The 24,166-nt window shown below is 43.6% G+C and overlaps 1 protein-coding gene and 1 pseudogene across 1 annotated transcript in view; both read right to left on the bottom strand.

The window, feature by feature from the left end:
* The window catches only part of LOC141097306 (cell cycle control protein 50C-like), a 166,668-nt gene that overhangs the window by 49,369 nt on the left and 93,133 nt on the right, over positions 1 to 24,166 (bottom strand). The window lies entirely within an intron of this gene.
* Positions 9,977 to 11,333, bottom strand: LOC141097255 (microtubule-associated serine/threonine-protein kinase 3 pseudogene; annotated as a pseudogene).

The following is a 24,166-nucleotide window of genomic DNA, read 5'->3' as shown; positions in this document are numbered from 1 at the left end:
TCCTCTGTAAAACATGGTGGAGGCAGTGTGATGGCGTGCGCATGAATGGCTTCCGATGGCACTGGGTCACTAGTGTTTATTGATGATTTGACTGAAGACAGAAGCAGCTGTATGAATTCTGAAGTGTGCAGGGCTATACTCTGCTCAGATTAAACCAAATGCAGCAAGGTTGATTGGATGGCACTTCACAGTACAGATGGACAATGACTCAAAACATACTTTGAAAGCAGCACAAGAGGTTTTTAAGGCAAAGAAGTGGAATGTTCTGCAATGGCTGAGTCAATCACCAGATCTCAACCCCATTGATCAGAATTTCACATGCTTAAGACATAACTTAAGTCAAAAAGGAGGAAACCCGGCGTTTGTTAACATCCATGGCTTCCAGACTTCAAGCAGTCATTGCCTGCAAAGGATTCTCTACACAGAGATAAAAATAACATTTTATTTATGGTAAAGTTAATTTATCTAATTATCATAGAATCATGGAATGCTAGAGTTGGAAGGGACCTCCAGGGTCATCATGTCCAAACCCCTGCTCAATGCAGGATTCACTAAACTATCTCAAGCAGATGTCTGTCCAGCCTTTGTTTGAAGACTTCCATTGATGGAGAACTCACCATCTCTCATGGTAGCCTGTTCCACTAATTAATCACCCTCACTGTCAAAGTTTTTTTTTATAATATCTGATCTGTATCTTATCCCTTTCAGTTTAATTCTATTGCTTCCCATGTGCAAATGAGAATAAGGATGATCCTGCTACACTGTGACATCCCTTCTGATATTTGTAGACAGCTATTACGTCTTCTATTATCTTTTTTGCAGGCTAAGCATTCCCAGATTCTGTAGTTGTTCCTCATAGGACATACTTTGCAGTCCGCTCACTATACTGGTAGCTCTTCTCTGCACTTGCTTCATTTTTTTGTCTTTTTTAAAATGTAGTGCCCAGAACTGGACACAGTATTCCAGATGAGGTCTGACCAAGGATGAGTAGAGGGGGATAATTATTTCACATGATCTAGACTGCTTTTCTTCTCTAGTAATAGCTATCCTTCCTAGCTTTGCATCGTCTGCAACTTTGATTAGTTTACTTTCAGTTCCTTTATCTAGATCATTTATAAAAATGTTGAACAACATTGGTGTCAAGACAGAGCCTTGTGGTACTCCAGTTGAAACACTCTTCTAATTGGACATGCAACCATTTATTACCACTCTTTGAGTGCAATCACTGAGCCAGTTATGAATCCAACTAATCTTGTCAATCCTATTATTGGTAATTTTTGCAAAAAGAATAGTATGAGAAACTTTATAAAGTGCTTTGTTAAAGTCAATATATAGTATATCTACCGCATTTCCCTGATCCACACAGTCAGTGATTCCATCATAGAAGGAAATAAGATTTGTCTGACATGACTTGTTTGCTACAAACCCATGCTGGCTTTGGTTAATTACTATATTCTTATCCAAGTACTTACATACATTCTATTTAATAATTTGTTCAAAGATCTATTTTTACTTTTACTTTAATTACTTTTGAATCCCTGAAATGAGGCGGCTTTGTAATAAATGGTTGCAATTCCTAAATATTTCACAGCATATTTTTGTTTAACCCTTTAATTAAACCTGCAAGTCTACATTTCAATTGAATCTCAGTTGTTTCCTTTCAATTACAAAATTGCAGCATTTAGAGGCCAAATCATGGAGATTAAGTCCCTGTACAAATATTTCTGCACCTAACTGAATTACATGTGTTAGAAATAGAGATGAAGACATTTTTGAAAATTTGATTTGGTTTATTCATTCAGTTTGGCTGGAAAATTAAATTCTGACCAAATTGATTCATCCTGAATCGAAAGTGTCCTGAAGAGACATTTATATAAAACTAGCTGAAGAGCCCGGCGCTGCCCGGGCCTAGTAACTACCATAACTACGGTTAGTAATAACAAATTATAATGATTATATATATATATATATATATATATATATATATATAGTGTGTATATATATGCTGAGTGTAGAGCCCCGCCCACTTCGCATAGCCACATTCACTATAATATCCCACATCATCTCGTCAGCCAGAGCTACCGGACTACTACCCCTAATATCCCACATCATCCCGTCAGCCAGAGCCACCGGACTACTACCCCTAATATCTCACATCATCCCATCAGAGCCAGTAAAAATAGAATAGTGAAATTGCACAGAAACATGGTTCACTAAGATCCCAGGTTTTCTACTGATCAGGCTGATATTCTCACTTTTCTGCCACCATAAATATCACAGTCATGCTTTTCACCAATGAACAGGCACAAACTTATACATTAGTACAGCTGAGAAACCTTCACACACATTTTCATGCACCGTCAACTTGTAATTTGTCCGGCTGAGTTGCTCATGGGTGTACAGCATCTGTATGCAGTATAGTATCATATTTAATGGGTTGTTATGGGAAAAGCATTACGTGTTATATGGGTATATTCAGGTGAACTATGGGGAAAGAAGCATTTTAAAAAAAACTCACAGCATCAGAGCACAGTAACACATCAATAATGCATAAAAGTGTCTGTGAGAAAATATTAAATCCACATGACATTTAATATGTGCACTTTCCTACATTCATGTGTGTCACTTAATGATACCACACAGGAGGGGGGATTCATTTCTGTCATGTACTCACTGCTCCTTTCTGGGGGACAGACGATGGCTGGAGCTTATGTTCCTGGGGATGCTAGATTTCTCCCATCATGTCAGTGTCTGCTGAGGTGTTGTCAAGTGGGAAAACTTGCGCATAGCAACCAATCACAGCTCAGCTACTTTTAACCAGCTCTGGTGAAATGAGAGATGCTTAGTGATTGGTTGCAATTAAAACTGTTGGTCATAGCAACCAATCACAGCTGAGCTTCTTTTGAACAGCTCTGGTGAAATGAAAGATGCATCGTGATTGGTTGGTGATACACACACACACACACACACACACACTGATTTTTATATATAGATGTAGTAATCGCAGGTACACGGGATGCAGTGACGAGGCGAGAGACGGGAGGAACTTTAAGATGTAACTTTTATATATATATATATATACCTATAGGGGCTATCTCGAGCAACCAAACAAGTTAACAGCAGTTATCCTTGCAGGGATCAACACAAGAATACACTGGTAACACAAACACGACTAACCCGGCAAAAAATGTTAACTACAACGTGTCACTTATCCTCTCTGACGTCCGGCAGAGCGATGGTCGATGATGCTTCGGCGTATCAGCCGTTGGGCCCAGCCGATGAGGATTTGGTGGAGACTTCGGGCGTTCCTACACCCCGGAGAAGTGGGGGCACAGCAGGCCCCTGAAGAGTTCCTCTGCCCAGGGTCCAGACAGCGTAGGCCACAGCTGCGGGGGCCGCAGGCGGCAGCAGACAGGCCGCAACTGTGGACTGGAGTGGATCGGTGGCGACCACGGGCGGCAGCAGATGGGCTGCATCCACGGGGTGGAGTCAGGCGTCGGCTGCCGAGGGCGGAAGCGGTCGGGCCGCACCCGCGGGCTGGAGTCGAGCGGTGGCTGCCACGGGCGGGAGAGGATGGGTCGCATCCATGGGGTGGAGACGGGCATCGGCTGGCACGGGCGGAAGCGGTCGGGTTGCACCCGCGGGGTGGAGTTGGGCGTCGGCTGCCGCGGGCGGGAGCAGTCGGGCCGCACCCACTGGGTGGAGTCGGGCGTCGGCTGTCGTGAGCGGGAGCGGTCGGGCCGCACCCGTGGGGTGGAGTCGGGCGGAGGCAGCTGCGGGTGGCAGATGACAGGCCACACCCAGGTGGCAGAGCCGGACGGTGTCTCTCCGTTGGACGGCTCGGTGCCGTCTCTCTTCTGCTAGCGGTGAGTCTCCCTTCAGTCTCTTCTGTCACTGCTCTGCTCTCCTTACTCTGGTTCTGGCTCTCGCTCTGGCTCTCTGGCGCCCTCTAGCTTCCTCTCTTCTCTCCTGCTACATCGACTGACCCCTACTGGCGTCCTCAGCCCCTTTTATAGTAGCTCCTCCCCCAACCTTTCTAGAAGTCTCTGCGGTCCATCCCCCAATTGTGTCCCCCAGAAACAGTCTCCCTAGGAACCTTGGTGATGGCCCCCTTGGTTCCGGCCTGGGTATACAAAGGGGACTCCTCCTCCTACACTGAGATAATATACTGAATTGTCCTAGGTCTACTCCTCACCTGTCCTGCCATCGCAGCTCCCCACCATCTTCTCTCATTTTTGATGTGGATATTCTTCTAGTCTCCAGCCTTCTCCTTGAGTCTTCCTGTGCTGTATAGGCCTCATGTGGTCACTTGTGTGTCAGACCCCATATGAATGGGTGAGGCTCAGTCAGAGCAGGAAGACCGGAAAAACGGAGGCTGGATGAAGATATAGAGGCCAAAAGAATTGAAGACTGGTAGACAGGGTGCGGAGCTGCGGCGGTAAGACCGATGAGGGGTAGGCCTCAGAAAGGTGCTTTATTATTTTGTAACCTCTTCTGAATCTGAACACAGTTTATGGAATACAGAATTTTTTGCATGTAAAATTACAACAAAATCTTATTAATATCCTGTATTTCAGTTGAACATTTCTATCACATTCCCATTTCATGGTGTCGGGGGATTGCTATGATATTCATTGATTTCACATATCCTTTATGTGCAGTAAAAAGTGAGCAACATTTCAAGATAGACCCAGAAGAGGGGAGTGATGTGTAGGAAGATCACTTTATTGCTCTGATTTAGGCTGTGTGCCCACGTTGCGTTTTTTAAGCATTTCCACAGCGCTTTTAGACAAGCATTTCTTCTGCGGAAACGCTTAAGAAAAGCATCTAATGTAATAGATAGAATGGAAAACGCACATGTTGTGCTAATGGTGCGTTTTTTTCCGCTGCGGAAACGCTTAGCGGAAAAAAACGCAGCATGTTCATTAATTGTGTGGAATCGCGTGCGATTCCACATACATACACTGTAATTGCAGAAACGCATAGGAAAACGCATGTCAAAACGCTTGACAATCGCATCAAAAATGCATGTCAAAAAGCGCATGCGGTTTCCCTGGCAACGGCATGCATTTCTGCTCAGGAAAAAAACGCTTGAAAAACGCTACGTGGGCACATAGCCTAAATGTTACTACAATGTTGTATGTAAATATACAGAATAAAGTCTCGCTGACACGAGCATATAAATCAGACAAGTGCACTCAGAAAAAAAAAATAGTATTGCACTTTGACCAATGTTATTCAATAAGGCAATGCTGATCTACGTTTTTTTTCTCTGCAGTATTCAGAGTGAGGATAACATTTGCAGCATGCTGCAACTTGACTCCAAAATCGGGCGAGCGCGAGGACAAAAATCTGATTTCATACAGAGCCACAGGATAGCATCCGATTTTTAAGGATACATTGCCATTCTGTAAGAGAGCCAATTGTAAATGATCCTGTAAATGATTAATAGCTGCTGAGTAAAAAAAACAAATTTAATACGGATGACAAATGAGTGATGAGCGAGTATACTCGTTGCTCCGGTTTTCCCCAGCATGCTCGGGTGTCCTCCGAGTATTTTGGCGTGCTCGTAGATTTGATTTTCGTCGTCTCAGCTGCATGATTTGCGAATGCTAGACAGCCTGAATACATGTGTGGAATGCCTGTTTGTTAGGGAATTCCCAAATGTATTCAGCCTGTCTACAAGTCGCAAATCATGCAGCTGAGACGACGAAAACCAAATCTCCGAGCACGCCAAAATACTCAATCACCCGATCAACGAGTATACTCGCTCATCACTACAAGAGAGAGGTGAAAAATAAGTTGTCCCACTCTCCTTGAAATGTGTGATACTCTGTGGCTTTGTTAAAGGGGTTGTCCGGACTTTTCACATAATCTCAGTACATATCTGGGCTGCAGAATTATGACAATAAGTAATTTACTTTCTGTCACTAGTTTACACGGTTTTCTAGATATTCTGAACAGAACGTCCAAGGGGGCGGGGTGTTATGGCATTAAAATGAGAACTGGTCATTTCCTCCTACTCTACTAAAAACATGCCGTCTATAGCAACAACCCCACCCTCCATAGCAACAGGCCCTCCCCGTCCACATAAAGAAGCCCTCATCACACAGTAACAAATCCTCCCCGCCGCTTCATTCCCCCTCTTCCCCCCCGGTGCCATACCCCCCCTCGCTGCCGCTCCATTCCCCCCCTTCCCCCCAGCGCCATCCCCCCCCTCCCTGCCACTCCATTCCCCCCCACCACGCTGGTCCGTCTCACCCGGTCTTCACATTGCAGATGAAACCTGCAGCAGGGAAGGAGCGGGTCATGTGACAGGCTCTGCGCACGTCACTTCAGCCCGCCTGTCACTTGACCCTCTCATTCCCGGCTGCAGTTTTCACCGGCAATGTGAAGACCGGGTGAGGCCGGAGCGGCGTGGAGGAGGGGGGATGGAGAGGCGGGGGGGGGAATGGAGCGGCAGGGAGGGGGGGAATGCAGCGGCACGGAGGGGGGGAATGGAGTTGGGGGGAGGGTTTGTTACTGTGTGAGGAGGGCTAGGCTTCTTTATGTGGACTGGGAGAGCCTGTTGCTATGTAGGGTGGGGTTGTTGCTATAGACGGCATGTTTTTAGTAGAGTAGGAGGAAATGACTAGTTCTCATTTCAATGCCATAACACCCCCCCCTTGGACGTTCTCTTCAGAATATCTAGAAAACCGTGCAAACTGGTGACAGAAAGTAAATTACTTATTGTCACAATTCTGCAGCCCAGATATGTACTGAGATTATGTGAAAAGCCCGGACAACCCCTTTAAAGCGGAGGATTAATGCACAGCTTCAGAGAAGTCTCCTTCATCATGCACAATGAATTTCCCATGCATTTTACTACCCAATTAGGGGATAATAAACTCTGCTTGTAAATATGGTGAATTTACTTTTAATGAATATCCCCCATTGAGTCTCAAGAGTAAACCAGAAAATCAGTAAAACTTCCAGGCGGTTCTCTGTGTTCCATCCACGTGTTCCATTCTCTGTGTTCCGTCCACGTGTTCCATTCTCTGTGTTCTGTCCACGTGTTCCATTCTCTGTGTTCCGTCCACGTGTTCCAATCTCTGTGTTTTGTCCACGTGTTTAATTCTCTTAGTTCCATCCACGTGTTCCATTCTTTGTGTTCGTCCATGTGTTCCATTCTTTTTGTTCCGTTCACGTGTTCCATTATCTGGTGTTCCGTCTACGTGTTCCATTCTCTTTGTTCCGTCCACGTGTTCCATTCTCTGTGTTCCGTCCACGTGTTCCATTCTCTTTGTTCCGCCACGTGTTCCATTCTTTTTGTTCCGTCCACGTGTTCCATTCTCTTTGCTCCGTCCACGTGATCCATTCTCTGTGTTCCGTCCACGTGTTCCATTCTTTTTGTTCCGTCCACGTGTTCCATTCTCTTTATTCCGTCCAGGTGGTCCATTCTTTTTGTTCCGTCCACGTGTTCCATTCTCTGTGTTCCGTCCACGTGTTCCATTCTCTGTGTTCCGTCCACGTGTTCCATTCTCTGTGTTCCGTCCACGTGTTCCATTCTCTGTGTTCCGTCCACGTGTTCCATTCTTTTTGTTCCGTCCACATGTTCCATTCTCTATGTTCTGTCCACATGTTCCATGCTCTGTGTTCCATCCACGGCAATTCTCATATCTTATATTTCATTATGTGAATCGTTTCAACTCGCTAATGTAATTTCTCCATGAAGGAAGCAAATGATAATATTTGTGGCATTTTTTAAATATTTTGGTATTACTGTAGAAGCCGACCGCATAGTTCCCCCTTCCAGACATATTGAGCTACAATGAAGGCCAAGTCTTTTTCCTTTACTCAGCTGAAATATTCAGCCTTGGGACACAGAGCTTAACATACAGAAAAAGGATTTTAAGTTGGCAAAGATTATGTTGAGAATTCTTTTCTCTTAAGTAATTAGTAGAAAATATTTTCTCTAAATCAGTGTTTTTTAAAAATATGATTACACAAATGTATTGTTTTTAAAGGGAATCTGTCAGTAGGATAACCTCTTTTAAGCCATCTGTAATGACATGTAGGTCATAGGTAGCAGAAAAAAATACCTATTACTATTATTATTATTATTATGCTTTTACCTATATAGCCATATTCCACAGCGCTTTACATACATTATCATCACTGTCCCCGATGGGGCCCACAATCTAAATTGCCTTTTGGTATGTCTTTGGATATCTGTGTTCCGATGTCATATTCTAGAGAAATCCACAATTTTTTTCAATATGTAAATTAGCTGTTAATTTCTATGGACCCCATACAGACCTCCCTGAAAATCCTCTTCCAGAGCTTATTTAAATGAAAGAGGGTGTTGCCACTCTGAGACATGTAGATCAGGAGAGCAGACTGTCTGTCATTACATGTCTCCACTGGAAACGCCCCCTTTTATTTACAGTAAGCCTTGGATGCAGATGCTCAGGGAGATCTATATCCGGCCCATAGATCTTAACAGCTCATTTACATATTATGAAAAACATATCATTTTACTCCGCTTCCTATAACCTATATAGACGGCTTAGGATGGTTGATCCTACTGACAAATTCCCTTTAACTATTGCAGTTTTCACTTTGGTCATTAAAGCAGATGTAACAGGATGAGACTTTCTATTTTCTGTAGCTCACGTGTCGGCTTTCGGCTTTACGGTATAAATTGGAATAATTGAGTCTGTCTTGACTGGGACATTGAAATATAATGGCAGAGAGAAAATTAAGAAAAAACCTTTCATTCTGGAGGGCTCGGCACCTTCATGTATTACACAGCCCAGTGATTTTAGTGGCACTTTTTAATTAATAATTTTTCTGTAATGAACCTGCCAAGAATTACTGGTGTATTGTGGGCTGCAATTTCCAGGGGCAAGTATTTTGCACCTCCTTACCCAATAATTTTTAGCACTCCCATCCACCAATCTGTTGGGCTCTGTTGTCCTTATATTTTGCATTTTGACTTCCTATATTCTTTTTTTTTCTGAACTTAGACATAAGTTTTGAAAAATAAAATATTGTTCTACTTATTCCTTCACAACCTATCACGTATAAGTCGCCTCCCTCCCTTTGATACGGGCTCCGAGTCCGACGCTGAGCCCGCATCTTTTCTGACACATGATAGCTGGTTTGATCAACTGTCATGTGCCCCTGACAGCTGAAATTGCGATCCACCTGCGGCTGCTAACATGTTAAATGCCACTGTCAATCTCTGACAGCGGCATTTAATACATGCGTGCCGGAAGCGTGTCACAAACCACACCCACGGACGCCCCTGGAGATGATGATTTCTGCTACACATAGCAAGGCTATACGTAGCACAAGTGATCAGATGATTGCAGCTTCAAGTCTTCTATGGAGACTACTGTATTGAAGCAAGTCAAAAGTGGAAAAAAAATGTTTTAAAAAATATAAAAAAAAGTTTAAAGTTCATATTTCCCTAGTCAAAATAAAACAATACAAAAAAACGATCATATATTTCATATTGCTGCATTAAGAAACTCCCAATTTATCCAAATACAAAGGCAATCTGATTGGTAAACTACATAACGAGTAAAAAATCCAAACCGCAAAATTACGTTTTTTTGTTCATAGCAACGGGTGATAAAATCGTATCTACCCTAAAATGCTATCACTAAAAACGTCAGCTCGGCGAGCAAAATATAAGCCCTGACCCAGCCCCAGATCCCAAAAAATGGAGACGATACGGATCTCAGAAAATGGTGCAATTTTTTTTTTTATTAAACTTTGGATTTTTATTCACCACGTAAATAAAAAACAATCTATACAAGTTTGGTATCTGTCATCTGATAATGACCTGGCGAATCATAATGGCAGGTCAGATTTAGCATTTGGTGAACAAGGTAAAAAAATAAAAAAAAACTGTTGTGGAATTGCACTTCTATACTTCTCCAGCAGTGATGGTGGATCTGCTGGACCTCAGGGCGCTGGATGTGGAGGTTTACCGTCTTTTAGATGTCTGTAGGGGAGCGGCAACAACATGTAAACACGCGGGCAGCCCTGGATAATCCACGCCGGCAGGATGATAAGATCCGGCGGAAGGTGGAACCTCTTCTCTTTTTCTCCTTTTTTACATTCTCAGGGCTTTCTTGCTCTGCATTTGGATTTATTGCAGATTTTCTTTTCTCGATGTCTGATGCTTGGGTACACTCTGGATGGGACTTTGAATTCTCATTGTTCATCGTGATGGTAGCGATGGTGCAGAGTTTAGAAAGCCTTTCAGAGGATGACGTAAAATTTTGGAAGTCAAGGTCCTTGTCCTCACTTGTGTCCTCTTCATTCTCTGAGACCATAAGCATGTCTCTATGAGCGTGATTGATAAAGAGGCTGGTGTCCACATCTGACACAAGATGAGGAATATACATCGGCTTCTGATTTAGAAGATTGTCAAAATCTATTTTTTTCATGAACGGATGATCCTTAATCTCAAATGCTCCACCTGTCCCAAGTCTTTGCTCAGGAATTTTTTTGAGCAGGTCAGTGATGAGGTTCTTAGCCTCACGGGGTGGACAGCGTTTGTAATTCCAAGGTATTTTTCCCATGACAATCATTCTTTTAAGCTCAGGTATGAAATCCGTATCAAATGGTAAAGATCCCACCAGAAATTCATAGAGGATGATCCCCATTGACCACCAGTCAACAGGTCTTCCGTAGTCTTTCATTAGGATGACCTCTGGGGCCATGTAATTCAGGGTACCACAATTCTCAAGGTCCTTGAACTCTCTGGAGATGTCCTTCACTGATTGCTTATAGTTGTTGGTTTTTGGTATCATGACACCAATTTTTGAAAGCCCAAAATCGGCGACTTTAATGTGCCCAGCAGTTGTAATCAGTAGGTTGTACGGTTTTAGGTCTCGGTGCACCACACCATAGCTGTGCAGGTATTCCACAGCAAGAACTGTTTCTGCAAAGTACAGACGGGCCAAGGGGATAGATAAACGGCCCTTGGTGCTTAGAAGGGACCCACAGTCTCCACCTCCAACATACTCCATGACCATACACAGGTGAGATCTAGTAGGGAAGGAGCAGAGCATGGAGACCACAAAGGGACAATCAGCGAAGGTCATGATGTCCCTCTCCAGAAAGGCCGCTTCCACGTGTTTTTCAGTTTCCAGGTTCTTCTTCGCCATTTTCTTCATAGCGAAGATCTGCTGTGAGTATTTGTGCTGCACTAAGTAGACAGCCCCAAAACATCCGCCGCTGATCAGTTTGGATGTCTCGAAGTCGCTCATATGCGGCTTTCTCGCCAGGATCAATGATTCCATCAAGTTAGTGGCAGGCTCGTGGATCTCTGGCATCTCACAGATCACACTCTCAGGATACGGCAGCTCAGGGGTTTCTGTGGTCAGATCGCTGCTCAGCCCCGCCTGACTCGTGTTAGGGTCCGGGGGGACATTTTCCCTGTCTTTGTACTCGCCTTGTGGTGTCTCCAGGCATTCCGGGGAGCGGGCCGGACCTTCCAGCACATACAGGACTTTTTCGGCCAGTTCTTTAACAAAAGCCAAATCTCCATCTTGAGATCTTTCTTCAGCCTGCTGTAGTAATGTCCTGATGTTCCGGGTTAAATCCGTCAGATACTCTGAGGTAAGACGGTCTTGGTGGTATTTGGTCAGGCAGTCCTGCACTAGCTCCACCACCAGCCGGTGAGTGAAGCCGAGGACGCCATCGGGTGGTAGAAGCTTAATGTCAGAGCAATGGGTGTAAATAATCTCCAATAATCCTTCTACCTGAAGCTTGTCTAGAAGAAATTCAGCCATAGCGAAAAATTGCAAATGCACTCAGTCACTAGGGAGCCAAAATGGCAGCAGGAATCCTGTGTACACAGCATAAGTAACTGCGAGCGGTGATGTCATAATGGTCGACCATCTGTGATATCATAATGGCCGACCATCTGTGATGTCATAATGGACGACCATCAGTGATGTCATAATGGTCGACCATCTGTGATATCATAATGGCCGACCATCAGTGATGTCATAATGGCCGACCATCAGTGATGTCATAATGGCCGACCATCTGTTTGCAAACATTTTTTTTTTTAAACCGTCTTTATTGAGTGTAATGCAAAATATACATATAATGTCCAATAACATAACAGAAGAACATTTATGCAATATTATTAACATTAGACGGCATTTTTTCAACTATAAAAACCCCCACCCCTCCCCCAGGCAAACTCCATAACTTCGTAACACAATTTCAATCCAGTCTAACAGGGATATTACTGGTAAGCTGCTCTCTCATATACCAGTTGGTGAGCTGAAAACAACTATGTATCGCCTGGCTTGTGGAAGATGTCTGAGTATTGATAAAAGAGGACCATGTGAAAAAAAAAGCGTCCCTCTTTATTAAGTAAGGCCTCTATCCAATCCATTTTGAAGAGATATGTTACTTTTGTAGCAATTAAGCTTAAAGAAGGTGTTGCATCCTGTGCTCACAAAAGGAGAATGCTTTTACGTGTGGCTGCCGCCCATATGAACAAGATGGGGCGCTGCTGGACAGAAAGCCTCACCAACTGGTCCTGTGCGAGAATATTAAATATGGCCCACTCCGGGGAGAGAGAGATAGATATGTCAAAAGTGTAGATGAGATGTTGCAGAAGTGTATCCCACACCTCCCTTATTTTTGGGCAGTCCCAAAGGCAATGGAAAATATCAGCTGGAGAGTGTAAGCATTTAGGGCAGGGATAGTCCCCTGAGGGGGACATTTTAGACTGGACCTCCGGGGAGATGTATGCTCTATGAAATATCATAAGAGACATGGTTATGTAACTGTCATATGGTAATTTAGAGTTAATACGCAGAGTGGCTTTCAAAAGGTCATTTACCCAACAGTTCGTTAATTGAGCAACCCATTTTCCAGGGCCTGGTGAAGAGTCTGACCAATGTATAGAAGGCTTTAATGCTGGGAGGCTGAAGGGTCTACACATGGCCTCATCTATTGGGGTATTAGTGAAGCGATTAAAGGCGTATATCCAATCAAGGGAATGGCGAAAAGCAGCCTCTATACTGTAGAGGTGTAAATTTGGGAGATTAAGTCCACCCAAAGATTTGGTTTGCTGTAGCTTAAAAACACTAATTCTAGAGCCCCCTTCCGAGCCCCAAATAAATAGGCAGAAGGCTCGTGTCAGTAGCCTATCATCAGCTTTAGAAAGTAGAACCGGGAGCGTCTGTAAAGGAAAGAGTATTTTAGGGAAAGAGATCATATAAATTAGATGGGCTTTACCTGCAAAGGATAATTTAAGGGATTTCCAGGATTGAATTTCTTGTATAACTACAGAAATAAGAGGCTGAACATTTAATTTATAGACATCATGAGGATTTGATGGTAGGTCAACGCCAAGATAAGGTAAAGAATTTCTCCTCCACTGAAAAGAAAAAGGGAACGGCCACCGTTTCTGAGCAATTTTAAAAATAGCTAAAGCATGAGATTTATTAAAGTTTATACGAAATCCCGAAACTGCTCCAAATTCATTAAAGGCGTCCATTATAGAGGAAATGGATTCCTTAGGATTGGATATCATGAGTAAGATATCATCAGCAAATGCCAACGTTTTAAGTGTATTGTGACCGACCCCTATGACCCCAAAGGAAGGGATCATCTCCAGATATCTTAGTAAGGGATCAAGGGCAATATTGAACAACAAAGGTGACAGAGGACAGCCCTGCCTCGTCCCCCTGAAGATGGAAAAAGGGGTTGACTGGATATTTTCAAAACATTTTTATTGGATTAAAGTGGACCTTTTAACCAAATTTATCATGGTTAGGAGGCTGTCCACTACTTGGACAACCCCTTTCTTGATGTTTGCCCCCGATTCATTAAAAAAAACTTTACTCGCCTTCCTCAGTGGCGCCGTTCCCACTGTGTCAGCACTCGCGGTCCTGGAGTTCTTCTGCAGTTGTTGTGACACGTGCCTCCAGCACCCAAAATTTGTCATGGTTAGAGGGCTGTCCACTACTTGGGCAACCCCTTCTTGATGTTTGGCCCCGATTAAATAAAAAAAACTTTACTCACCTCCCTCGGTGGCGCTCTTCCCGTGGTGTCAGCACTTGCGGTCCTGGAGTTCTTCTGTGGTTGTTGTGACACGTGCCTCCAGCATCCAATCTGATCCGGCATCGCTGTGCCCGCCTTAGGACAAATCAAACATGAAGAGGAAGTTGGGACTCCAGCTGCTTTCTCACTTGCTCTTCATGTTCAATTCAACAGGAGGCAGAGACAGTGATGTCAGCACTGATTGGGCGCTGGAGTCACGTGTCAAAACAGCACAGGAACCCTAGAGAACGGTGCTGGCATGGGAGGTGAGTATAAGCTTTTTTATTTTATCGGGGCTAAGCATGGGGTATGAGGAGAAGTTGCCCAGGTAGAAGACAACTTCTTTAACTGGACACATTATGCAATTTTGCCTCTCAGTTACGGCGATATTAGCAAAGTATTGGCACATATTAAATCAAAAAGAAAATGGTAAGTCCAAGTGGGTGTTATCAATTACTTTTCACTGGGGGCGTGTACTTCTTCTTCCTGTATGAGTTGCCCAATCATTACCAGGGAGCAGCACAGCAGAAAAGGACTGCGCCTCACCATAGCCTAGGTTTCTCAGTGTGTGAGATGTAAGGATACAGAGCAGACTTAAGATTTGTGATTTTACTCAAAGGCTGTTTATATTTGTAGCCAATTTAACAGAAATGGAGCAATCAACTGAGCTTCTCCTATGCACCATTTTATGGGGCACTTACTGTTATTTTATTTGAGGGGAAAAAAATAGATCACAATGGCTGGCCCTTTTTTTCTTTTGCTTGACTTTATTATGTAGCTTCCATAGGAAAAAAAACAATAAGGCCGGGGTCACACTAACCGACGCAAAATACGGTCAGTATTTTACATGCGTAATACGGATGACAGACCCCTAAATAGTGCTCCGTATGTCATCCGTAATCAAGGTGTGGTCGCGTATTTTGCGCATGTAAGCATCCGTATGGCATCCGTATGGAGAGATTTTCTTGCAGGCTTGCAAAATGGACATATAATGGAGCCCTATGACAGTTTTAATAAAGAAATGAAAGAATAGATATAGACACATAGAATGCATGTATATATATATATATATACATGCATTCTATGTGTCTATATCTATTCTATGTATTCTATGTGTCTATATCTATTCTTTAGTTTCTTTATTAAACCTGTCAGGGTGAGTTTACTGTATAGCGCACTGAATTGCCGGCTTTGCTAAAAGACACCTGGTGCATATTTCTCGCAGGTCACATGTGTGGTCCGTGTGTAATTCGTATTTTTTGCGCACCCATAGACTTGCATTGGCGTACTACGGCCGTAGTACGCTGACAATCGCAGCATGCTGCGATTGGCACGGAGCGTAGAATACGGATGAGAAATATACGGCTGGTGCGAGGGACCCCATAGAGAATCATTGGTCCGTGTCTAATGCGTGCTTTTAGCGCCTCTCACTCGTCCGTATTCCTCGCCAGTGTGACCCCGGCCTAAAACCTGCAGTTTCTAATTGATAAGTAAATTATTTGATATACATACTGGAAGAAAAGCTTTTTTTGTTGTTGTCATTAAAGCGGAGGATTAATGCACAGCTTCAGAGAAGTCTCCTTCATCATGCACAATGAATTTCCCATGCATTTTACTACCCAATTAGGGGATAATAAACTCTGTTTGTAAATATGGTGAATTTACTTTTAATGAATATCCCCCATTGAGTCTCAAGAGTAAACCAGAAAATCAGTAAAACTTCCAGGCGGTTCTCTGTGTTCCATCCACGTGTTCCATTCTTTGTGTTCCATCCACGTGTTCCATTCTCTGTGTTCCGTCCACGTGTTCCATTTTCTGTGTTCCGTCCACGTGATCCAATCTCTGTGTTTTGTCCATGTGTTTCATTCTCTTAGTTCCATCCACGTGTTCCATTCTTTGTGTTCGTCCATGTGTTCCATTCTTTTTGTTCCGTCCACGTGTTCCATTCTCTATGTTCTGTCCACATGTTCCATCATCTGTGTTCCATCCACACGTTCCATTCACTTTGTTCCGTCCACGTGTTCCATTCTCTGTGTTCTGTCCACGTGTTCCATTCTCTGTGTTCCGTCCACGTGTTCCATTCTCTGGTGTTCCGTCTACGTTTCCATTCTCTTTGTTCCGTCCACATGGTCCATTCTCTGTGTTCTGTCCACGTGGTCCATTCTCTGTGTTCCGTCCACATGTTCCATTCTCTGTGTTCTGTCCACGTGTTCCATTCTTTTTGTTTCGTCCACGTGTTCCATTCTCTATGTTCTGTCCACGTGGTCCATTCTCTGTGTTCCAGCCACATGTTCCATTCTCTTTTTTCCGTCCACGTGTTCCATTCTCTGTGTTCTGTCCACGTGTTCCATTCTCTGTGTTCCGTCCACGTGTTCCATTCTCTGTCTTACGTCCACGTGTTTCATTCTATGTGTTGCATCCACGTGATCCAATCTCTGTGTTTTGTCCACGTGTTTCATTCTCTTAGTTCCATCCACGTGTTCCATTCTCTGTGTTCGTCCACGTGTTCCATTCTCTGGTGTTCCGTCTGTGTGTTCCATTCTTTTTGTTCCATCCACGTGTTCCATTCTGTGTTCCATCCACGTGTTCCATTCTCTTTGTTATGTCCACGTGTTCCATTCTCTTTGTTCCGTCCACGTGCTCCATTCTCTTTGTTCCATCCACGTGTTCCATTCTTTTTGTTCCGTCCACGTATTCCATTCTCTATGTTCTGTCCATATGTTCCATTCTCTGTGTTCTGTCCACATGTTCCATTCTCTTTGTTTCGTCCACATGTTCCATTCTCTGTGTTCCATCCACGTGTTCCATTCTCTGGTGTTCCGTCTACGTTTTCTATTCTCTATGTTCCGTCCACGTGGTCGATTCTCTGTGTTCCGTCTACGTGGTCCATTCTCTGTGTTCTGTCCACGTGTTCCATTCTCTGTGTTCCATCCACATGTTCCATTCTTTTTGTTTCGTCCACGTGTTCCATTCTCTATGTTCTGTCCATGTGGTCCATTCTCTGTGTTCCATCCACATGTTCCATTCTCTTTGTTCCGTCCACATGGTCCATTCTCTGTGTTCCGTCCACGTGTTCCATTCTCTGTGTTCAGTCCACGTGTTGCATTCTTTTTGTTCCGTCCATGTGTTCCATTCTCTATGTTCTGTCCACGTGGTCCATTCTCTATGTTCTGTCCACGTGGTCCATTCTCTTTGTTCCGTCCACGTGTTCCATTCTCTGTCTTACGTCCACGTGTTTCATTCTATGTGTTCCATCCACGTGATCCAATCTCTGTGTTTTGTCCACGTGTTTCATTCTCTTAGTTCCATCCACGTGTTCCATTCTCTGTGTTCGTCCACGTGTTCCATTCTCTGGTGTTCCGTCTGTGTGTTCCATTCTTTTTGTTCCATCCACGTGTTCCATTCTGTGTTCCATCCACGTGTTCCATTCTCTTTGTTATGTCCACGTGTTCCATTCTCTTTGTTCCGTCCACGTGCTCCATTCTCTTTGTTCCATCCACGTGTTTCATTCTTTTTGTTCCGTCCACGTATTCCATTCTCTATGTTCTGTCCATATGTTCCATTCTCTGTGTTCTGTCCACATGTTCCATTCTCTTTGTTTCGTCCACATGTTCCATTCTCTGTGTTCCATCCACGTGTTCCATTCTCTGGTGTTCCGTCTACGTTTTCTATTCTCTATGTTCCGTCCACGTGGTCCATTCTCTGTGTTCCGTCTACGTGGTCCATTCTCTGTGTTCTGTCCATGTGTTCCATTCTCTGTGTTCCATCCACATGTTCCATTCTTTTTGTTTCGTCCACGTGTTCCATTCTCTATGTTCTGTCCATGTGGTCCATTCTCTGTGTTCCATCCACATGTTCCATTCTCTTTGTTCCGTCCACATGGTCCATTCTCTGTGTTCCGTCCACGTGTTCCATTCTCTGTGTTCAGTCCACGTGTTCCATTCTTTTTGTTCCGTCCATGTGTTCCATTCTCTATGTTCTGTCCACGTGGTCCATTCTCTATGTTCTGTCCACGTGGTCCATTCTCTTTGTTCCGTCCACGTGTTCCATTCTCTGTATTCTGTCCACGTGTTCCATTCTTTTTGTTCCGTCCACGTGTTCCATTCTCTGGTGTTCCATTCTCTTTGTTCCGTCCACTTGTTCCATTCTCTGTGTTCCGTCCACGTGTTCCATTCTCTTAGTTCCGTCCATGTGTTCCATTCTCTATGTTCTGTCCACGTGTTCCATTCTCTGTGTTCCGTCCACATGTTCCATTCTCTTTGTTCCGTCCATGTGTTCCATTCTCTGTGTTCAGTCCACGTGTTCCATTCTCTGGTGTTCCATCTACGTTTTCCATTCTCTTTGTTCCGTCCACGTGGTCCATTCTCTGTGTTCCGTCCATGTGGACCATTCTCTGTGTTTTGTCCACGTGTTCCATTCTCGGTGTTCCATCCACGTGTTCCATTCTTTTTGTTTCGTCCACGTGTTCCTTTCTCTATGTTCTATCCACATGTTCCATTCTCTGTGTTCCGTCCACATGTTCCATTCTCTCTGTTCCAGCCACGTGTTCCATTCTCTGTGTTCTGTCCACGTGTTCCATTCTCTGTGTTCCGTCCACTTGTACCATTCCCTGTGTTCCATCCACGGCAATTCTCATCTCTTCTATTTCATTATGTGAAGCATTTCAACTCGGTAATGTAATTTCTCCATGAAGGAAGTCTATTATAATATTTGTAGCATTTTTTAAATATTTTGGTATTACTGTAGAAACTAACCGCATAGTTCTCCCTTCCAGACATATTGAGCTACAATGAAGGCCCAGTCTTTTTCCTTTACTCAGCTGAAATATTCAGCCTTGGGACACAGAGCTTAACATACAGAAAAAGGATTTTAAGTTGGCAAAGATTATGTTGAGAATTCTTTTCTCTTAAGTAATTAGTAGAAAATATTTTCTCTAAATCAGTGTTTTTTTTTAAATGATGACACAAATGTATTGTTTTTAAAGGGAATCTGTCAGTAGGATAACCTCTTTTAAGCCATCTGTATGGACATGTAGGTCATAGGTAGCTGAAAAAAATACCTATTATTACTATTATTATGCTTTTGCCTATACAGTTATGGCCAAAAGTATTGACACCCCTGCAATTCTGTCAGATAATACTCAGTTTCTTCCTGAAAATGATTGCAAACACAAATTCTTTGGTATTATTATCTTCATTTAATTTGTCTTAAATAAAAAAAACACAAAAAGAATTGTCCTAAAGCCAAATTGGATATAATTCCACACCAAACATAAAAAAGAGGGTGGACAAAAGTATTGGCACTGTTCGAAAAATCATGTGATGCTTCTCTAATTTGTGTAATTAACAGCACCTGTAACTTACCTGTGCCACCTAACAGGTGTTGACAATAACTGTCACGTCGCCGCCAGACTCAGGGCCTGCTGTTCCGGCTTCGGCCACTAGGAGGCGCTGGACTGATACCTCGTCGCCAGACTCAGGGCCTGCTGTTCCGGCTTTGGCCACTAGGAGGCGCCGGACTGACACGTCACCGCCAGACTCAGGGCCTGCGGTTCCGGTCTCGGCCACTAGGAGGCGCCGGACCGTCACGTCGCCGTCAGACTCAGGGACGGCTGTTCCTGCCTCAGCCACTGGGAGGCGCCGTGGTTCACTCCAGGGTGAGGGTGGTGACAGAGAAGAGGCTCCTGCACAGGCATCTGGTGGGCGCAGGCTCTGCCCCTCTGTCATGTAGGGCTTACTGCATCTCCATCTGGCCTGGTCCTGGGGGCGGCCCTAATTACATCATCAGTCCAGGAGCCTGTGAGGGATGACCTGATCCCTCAAATACCTTGGGACTGGTCTTGCAAGCCGCCGGATATATTCTTGGTTCCCCTGCGTGCTACTTTGTAATTTGCTATAGTGAAAACTCTGACCTCAGCCTATATTTCTGACCATTCTATTGCCTGACATTTTTGTACCTCCGCCTCTCTTCTGATTTTTTGACGCTGACATTCGCTTGGATTCCTGACTCTCCTTCTGCCTGCTGAATTTGTACCTTTGCTGCCCTCCTGTTTTTTTACTGACCTTGGCCTGGACTTTTGACTCTCCTTCTGTCTGCTGATTTCGTGCCTCTGCTGCCCTCCGGCCTCCGACTCCTGCCTCCTGACCTTGATTACGGGTTTTAGTTTTGACCCCTTGGCAGCCGTCCTGCTCTGGTCCACTGCTCCTCTAGACAGCTACCCCCTGGGCCTTGCTACAATTCCAGATCCCTGTATAGGGGTTAAGGGTCTCAAGGTTACTCGGGGTTCTGTTCCTACTACAGCCCAGATTCGCAGACGGCCGCCACAATAACTAAATCACACTTGCAGCCAGTTGAAATGGATTAAAGGTGACTCAACCTCTGTCCTGTGTCCTTGTGTGTACCACATTGAGCATGGAGAAAAGAAAGAAGACCAAAGAACTGTCTGAGGACTTGAGAAACCAAATTGAGAGGAAGCATGAGCAATCTCAAGGCTACAAGTCCATCTCCAAATCCCTGAATGTTCCTGTGTCTACCGCGTGCAGTGTCATCAAGAAGTTTAAAGCCCATGTCACTGTGGCTAACCTCCCTAGATGTGGACGGAAAAGAAAAATTGACAAGAGATTTCAACGCAAGATTGTGCAGATGTTGGATAAAGAACCTCAACTAACATCCAAACAAGTTCAAGCTGTCCTGCCGTCCGAGGGTACAACAGTGTCAACCCGTACTATCCGTCTGCATGTGAATGAAAAGGGACTGTATGGTAGGAGACCCAGGAAGACCCCACTTCTTACCCCGAGACATAAAAAAGCCAGGCTGGAGTTTGCCAAAACTTAACTGAAAAAGCCTAAAGCATTTTGGAAGAATGTTCTCTGGTCAGAAGAGACAAAAGTAGAGCTTTTTGGGCAAAGGCATCAACATAGAGTTTACAGGAGAAAAAAGAGGCATTCAAAGAAAAGAACACGGTCCCTACAGTCAAACATGGCGGAGGTTCCCTGATGTTTTGGGGTTGCTTTGCTGCCTCTGGCACTGGACTGCTTGATCGTGTGCATGGCATTATGAAGTCAGAAGACTACCAACAAATTTTGCAGCATAATGTAGGGCACAGTGTGAGAAAGCTGGGTCTCCCTCAGAGGTCATGGGTCTTCCAGCAGGACAATGACCCAAAACACACTTCCAAAAGCACTAGAAAATGGTTTGAGAAAGCACTGGAGACTTCTAAAGGTGACCAGCAATGAGTCCAGACTTGAATCCCATAGAACACTTGTGGAGAGATCTAAAAATGGCAGTTTGGAGAAGGCACCCTTCTAATATCAGGGTCCTGGAGCAGTTTGCCAAGGAAGAATGGTCTAAAATTCCAGCAGAGCATTGTAATAAACTCATTGATGGTTACCGGAAGCGGTTGGTCGCAGTTATTTTGGCTAAAGGTTGTGCAACCAAGTTTTAGGCTGAGGGTGCCAATACTTTTGTCTGGCCCTTTTTTGGAGTTTTGTGTGAAATGATCAATGTTTTGCTTTTTGCTTCATTCTCTTTTGTGTTTTTTTCATTTAAGACAAATTAAATGAAGATAATAATACCAAAGAATGTGTTTGCAATCATTTTCAGGAAGAAACTGAGTATTATCTGACAGAATTGCAGGGGTGTCAATACTTTTGGCCACAACTGTATAGCCATATTCCACAGCGCTTTACATACATTATCATCACTGTCCCCGATGGGGCTCACAATCTAAATTCCCTTTTGGTATGTCTTTGGATATCTGTGTTCCAATGTCTTATTCTAGAGAAATCCACAATGTTTTTAAATATGTAAATTAGCTGTTAATTTCTATGGGCCCCATACAGACCTCCCTGAAAATCCTCTTCCAGAACTTATTTAAATGAAAGAGGGTGTTCCAACTCTGAGACATGTAGATCAGGAGAGCAGACTGTCAGTCATTACATGTCTCCACTGGAAATGCCCCCTTTTATTTACAGGCAGATTCTCAGGGAGATCTATATCCGCCCCATAGATCTTAACAGCTCATTTACATATTAAGAAAAACATATCATTTTACTCAGCTTCCTATAGCCTATATAGACGGCTTAGGATGGTTGATCCTACTGACAGATTCCCTTTAACTATTGCAGATTTCACTTTGGTCATTAAAGCAAATGTAACAGGATTAGACTTTCTATTTTCTGCAGCTCACGTGTCGGCTTTCGGCTTTACTGTATAAACTGGAATTATTGAGTCTGTCTTGACCGGGACATTGAAATATAATGGCAGAGAGAAAATTAAGAAAAAACCTTTCATTCTGGAGGGCTCAGCACCTTCATGTATTACACAGCCCAGTGATTTTAGTGGCACTTTTTAATTACTAATTTTTCTGTAATGAACCTGCCAAGAATTACTGGTGTTTGTGGGCTGCAATTTCCAGGGGCAAGTATTTTGCACCTCTTTTCCCAATAATTTTTAGCACTCCCTTCCACCAATCTATTGGGCTCTGTTGTCCTTATATTTTGCATTTTGACCTCCTATATTCATTTTTTTCTGAACTTAGACATAAGTTTTGAAAAATAAAATATTGTTCTACTTATCCCTTCACGACCTATCATGTATAAGTACATCTTAGGTCGCCTCCCTTCCTTTGATACGGGCTCCGAGTCCGACGCTGAGCCCACATCTTTTCTGACACATGATAGCTGGTTTGATCAACTGTCATGTGCCCCTAACAGCTGAAATTGCGATCCACCTGCGGCAGCTAACATGTTAAATGCCACTGTCAATCTCTGACAGCGGCATTTAACACATGCGTGCCGGAAGCGTGTCACAAACCACACCCATGGACGCCCCTGGAGATGATGATTTCTGCTACACATAGCAAGGCTATACGTAGCACAAGCGATCAGATGATTGCAGCTTCAAGTCTTCTATGGAGACTACTGTATTGAAGCAAGTCAAAAGTGGAAAAAAAATGTTTTAAAAAATATAAAAAAAAGTTTAAAGTTCATATTTCCCTAGTCAAAATAAAACAATACAAAAAAGCGATCATATATTTCATATTGCTGCATTAAGAAACTCCCAATTTATCCAAATACAAAGGCAATCTGATTGGTAAACTACGTAACGAGAAAAAAATCCAAACCGCAAAATTACGTTTTTTTGGTTCATAGCAATGGGTGATAAAATCGTATCTACTCTAAAATGCTATCACTAAAAACGTCAGCTCGGCGCGCAAAATATAAGCCCTGACCCAGCCCCAGATCCCAAAAAATGGAGACGATACGGATCTCAGAAAATGGTGCAATTTTTTTTTTTTATTAAACTTTGGATTTTTTTTCACCACATAAATAAAAAACAATCCATACATGTTTGGTATCTGTCATCTCATAATGACCTGGCGAATCATAATGGCAGGTCAGATTTAGCATTTGGTGAACATGGTAAAAAAATTAAAAAAACTGTTGTGGAATTGCACTTCTATACTTCTCCAGCAGTGATGGTGGATCTGCTGGACCTCAGGGCGCTGGATGTGGAGGTTTACCGTCTTTTAGATGTCGTAGGCGAGCGGCAACAACATGTAAACACGCGGGCAGCCCTAGATAATCCACGCCGGCAGGATGATAAGATCCGGCGGAAGGTGGAACCTCTTCTCCTTTTCTCCTTTTTTACATTTTCTGGGCTTTCTTGCTCTGCATTTGGATTTATTGCAGATTTTCTTTTCTCGATGTCTGATGCTTGGGTACACTCTGGATGGGACTTTGAATTCTCATTGTTCATCGTGATGGTAGCGATGGTGCAGAGTTTAGAAAGCCTTTCAGAGGATGACGTAAAATTTTGGAAGTCAAAGTCCTTGTCCTCACTTGTGTCCTCTTCTTTCTCTGAGACCATAAGCATGTCTCTATGAGCGTGATTGATAAAGAGGCTGGTGTCCACATTTGATACAAGATGAGGAATATACATCGGCTTCTGATTTAGAAGATTGTCAAAATCTATTTTTTTCATGAATGGATGATCCTTAATCTCAAATGCTCCACCTGTCCCAAGTCTTTGCTCAGGATTTTTTTTGAGCAGGTCAGTGATGAGGTTCTTAGCCTCACGGGGTGGACAGCGTTTGTAA

The sequence above is a fragment of the Dendrobates tinctorius genome, unplaced genomic scaffold (genome assembly GCF_039654945.1).
Source record: "Dendrobates tinctorius isolate UK_male_01 unplaced genomic scaffold, ASM3965494v1 ptg000084l, whole genome shotgun sequence".
Classification (NCBI taxonomy): Eukaryota; Metazoa; Chordata; class Amphibia; order Anura; family Dendrobatidae; genus Dendrobates; species Dendrobates tinctorius.
Note: the sequence above shows the minus strand (reverse complement) of the source record. Positions and strands in the feature narration are given on the sequence as shown.